The following is a 4,083-nucleotide window of genomic DNA, read 5'->3' as shown; positions in this document are numbered from 1 at the left end:
TCGACAGGGCTTGAAAAAGGGCCTGCGTTGGAATCTGCTGTGTCCAGTGCGTCGATTACGTCCAGCCCCTCTCACCCTTTGCTAGTGGAAAACAGTGGTACCTCACCAGGATTCATCCAAGGGGAGCCTGCAGTTGAATCCGGTGGTTCAGAATGGGGACCAGATGAAGAGCTACCTGACCTCATAATCGCTGCTGCGTCGGTGCCAGCTCCTGCACCTGAAACAGCCACGATTTCAGGAAGGAGGATTATATCTCCAGATCACTTCATTCGAGCGATACGTGACCTTGACAGGCATCACTGTCTATCATCCGATGCAGGGAAGTTTGTCTACAAATGTGAAAGACAAGTGGGACTCTGGTCAGAATTCACATTCTCCTGTGATGAATGCCATGAAGTCAAGACTGTCACCACCGACCCAATTGTAGAGCCAACATCTCTCAAGGACAAGACCAAACTTGGTGTTAATGATAGTGCTGTGTGGGGCTTCGCAAGCATCGGATCCGGTTACGCCAATCTTGATGAGGTGTTGTCTGTCTTGGAAATACCTTCAATGAGCAAGGGTGCTTACTGCAGGCGTGAAGAATCTCTCGGCAAGGTAAACTACCCTGCTACTGATTACTACCCACCATATCCAATAAGCATGGGTTTAGAACTCTAATAAGAGCACGGCCTCAGGAAATTGGGAATCGCCCTCTTCACTTCAGGAAAAATGTTTCCAATAGCATTGTGTTTCACTTTTCTACAATTTAGCAGGGCCACTACAAGGAGTACAGTGATAATCAAAAGTAGTGGGTGAAAGAATGATGTTCTCATTACTGTGCAAGCAAGTGAATCATTTTTGTCAGGAAACAGTTATCAAAGGCACCTTGATAATATTTGCTTCACACAACAGGAAATCATATGCAATGAGGCTTCAATTATCTAGTAGCCATCCAGTGGGCATGAAAGTTTTGAAAATCTTGTGTCTGAAACATAATTTGTGTTTGAATGGCCAGCACCTCCACTATCCTGGGTACTTAGTATGAAATTGTGAGAACCATATAAATATGGCTTGACTAGATGTGTCTGCTTGCAAAGACGGTGCTCAGCGGTTTTTATTTTTTTATTTTTCAGAAATGGCAAGAACTTCTCTATGATGATATGCTCCAGGCAGGCAAGGAGGAGAAGCGTCTTGCTGAGGAAGCTGGCCACATCTCCGAAGACGGAACACCTTACATCACTGTTGTTGTTGATGGGGGATGGTCTCACCGAAGCCATGACCACAGGTACTCTGCCAACTCTGGCCTTGCAGTGATTATTGGTGCAAGAACAAAGAAATTACTGTACCTAGGTGTAAAGAACAAGGTTTGTTCAACATGCGACTTCTACAGCAGAAAAGAACTTCCAGCAAAGGAGCATGTGTGCTACAAGAACTGGGACAAGAGCTCTTCAGCCATGGAGTCTGAAATTATTGTGCAAGGATTTCAGCAAAGTGAACAGATGCATGGGGTACAGTACCGCATTTTTATTGGAGATGGGGACTCTTCAGTGCACCAGCAGGTGTTGTCTCGGGTCGACTATGGGGCGACTATAGAAAAGCGAGAATGCGCCAATCATGTGGTCAAGTGCTACACCTCGCGTCTCTATAGTGTAGACAAGGCAAGCAAAGGCAATTCCCGACACCTGAGTGGTCCAAGGATTAAACGTATCAAAAATGAAGCACGAAGAGCAATTGCCCACTATGCCAAAGAACTCAAAAACTTTGAAGGAACTGAAACCGAAAAGAAGCAGAAACAAAGGGAACTTACAAAAGAACTTGCTGAAGACTTGATCAATGGTCCGAGGCATGTGTTTGGATCGCATAAAAATTGCAAAGCATACTTCTGTGACAAGTCCAAGGGGGACAACGTCTTCGACCAGATACCCGATGTTCTCAGAATTCAGATCCTCGCTGCTGCTAATGGAATTTCAGACAAGTCTTCTCGTCTCGTCGCTGATGACACAAGCAACCTTGCAGAGACGGTCATGTCTCTTGTTGCAAAAAATTCGGGGGGCAAACGAGTGAACAGAGGTCAAAAAGGCTCCTACCAACATCGTTGTCATGGAGCAGGACTTAGTTTCCAATCTGGGAGTCAGTGGCATTATGCTGCTAAAAAGAAAATGACAATGAAGAGCCCATCTGCACCACTGAAAGCATACACACAGAAAATTTCCAAACTGCGGGATGCCAGAGTGCTCAGGAAGAGACGATTAGCTGAAGAATTTTCTCAGCTGGGACCACAACCTAAGAAGCCGATGCCCAAAGGGTCAGCTCAACACTATGGACCAGCCTGTGAGAAGCCTGATATGCCACCTGAATTGTTCAGGGAGAGGCTTGTCCTCACTCTCGAGAGCTTACAAGTGAGTGAAGCTCGACGCAGTGAACTTGAAATTGCTACAAGGGGGCAATCTACCAATGCTAGGTGGCATGCTGAAAGGAAGACGCGGCTCACAGCATCATACTTTGGCAAGGTCTGCAGACGGAAGGACTCTACTCGATGTGCTGCAGATGTCAGAAAGATTCTGTGTGGGGGGAGTTTCACGAGTGCAGCTATGCAATATGGTATTTTGAATGAGCCAGTCGCACTTGAGCTCTACCGCGAGAAGAGAGGGGTTACTGTGCAGCCATGTGAAATGTTCATAGATCTAATCCATGGCTTCCTTGCAGCATCGCCTGATGGTTTGATCGGCACTGATGGCATTGCAGAAGTGAAGTGTCCAGAGTATATGAGGAAGGAGACAGCAAAAAGGCAGCAGCGAAATACAATGACCGTAAGCATGAGGGAACAGATCCAAAACTTTCAAGAATACATTTCTTCTACTATCAAATCCAGGGACAACTTCACATCACAGGCCGCAAATTTTGTGACTTCATAGTCTACACTGAACAGGATATTGATGTCCAAAGAATAGAGAGAGATGATGAATTCTGGCAGACAGAAATGGAACCGTTCCTAACCCGGTTTTATAGGGAGTGTGACCTTCCTGAAGTAGTTGACCCTCGCCTTGAAAGAAGCATGAAGATCCGAGATCCTCCTTACATTCTCGATGCTATTGCTGAGAAGGAAGAGAAGTCGAAAAAAAGGAAACGCTCTGAATCATAGGCCTACCAGTACTTCAGTGAGATGCTAGTTACACTTTTCTTCGATCCGTCCTCTTCCCATTTGAACCGTCTCGTCACTTTGTTTTTGCTGCCTGATTGAGCCTCTCTCCCAAGGAAGTTAGTTGTGCCTTTCCGGGTTTACCCGAGCTGCCTTCTAGCTTCCTCTAGCACTCCCAAAACATTCCTGTCCCCATTTGAACCGTCTCGTCACTTTGTTTCTGCTGCCTGATTGGACCCCTCTCCCAAGGAAGTTAGTTGTGCCTTTCCGGGTTTACCCGAGCTGCCTTCTAGCTTCCTCTAGCACTCCCAAAACATTCCTGTCCCCATTTGAACCGTCTCGTCACTTTGTTTCTGCTGCCTGATTGGACCTCTCTCCCAAGGAAGTTAGTTGTGCCTTTCCGGGTTTACCCGAGCTGCCTTCTAGCTTCCTCTAGCACTCCCAAAACATTCCTGTCCCCATTTGAACCGTCTCGTCACTTTGTTTTTGCTGCCTCATTGAACCTCTCTCCCAAGGAAGTTAGTTGTGCCTTTCCGAGTTTACCCGAGCTGCCTTCTAGCTTCCTCTAGCACTCCCAGAGCAAAATCGATAGCAAAATGCTAGAATTGCAATCACTGCCAAGTTGCACGAGTCCGTCAGCGTTGGCTGCATAAGTTGCGACTGCAATAAAATCTGTGTGCCCCACGTACACGCTTCTGCGATGAGTGCAGCGTCTCCGACGAACATTACAGTCGGTATCGCTACCGCAGCTTCGCCGGGGTCAGCTGTTTCAGTCGTGCCTCCCTCCAAAACACATGTGGTTTTCTGACATAAAAAAAAAGAAGACAGGCAATTCTTGATGGACAGATGTTTTATTAGATTTTTCAGACATCAGGCTCGCAGGGCTGAGTGCTAAAGGAAAAGAAAGTAACACGCCGGCCGTTCCTGAACTTTGTCAACGTGAACAATACGCGACCTTACCA

General features: G+C 46.7%; 1 pseudogene; it reads left to right on the top strand.

Moving 5' to 3' along the window:
• Nucleotides 1-943: 943 nt before the first annotated feature.
• Nucleotides 944-3,124, top strand: LOC115327185 (annotated as a pseudogene).
• The last annotated feature ends 959 nt before the right edge of the window (nt 3,125-4,083 follow it).

Source organism: Ixodes scapularis, unplaced genomic scaffold, assembly GCF_016920785.2.
Source record: "Ixodes scapularis isolate PalLabHiFi unplaced genomic scaffold, ASM1692078v2 PGA_scaffold44__24_contigs__length_19508400, whole genome shotgun sequence".
Taxonomy (NCBI): domain Eukaryota; kingdom Metazoa; phylum Arthropoda; class Arachnida; order Ixodida; family Ixodidae; genus Ixodes; species Ixodes scapularis.
Note: the sequence above shows the minus strand (reverse complement) of the source record. Positions and strands in the feature narration are given on the sequence as shown.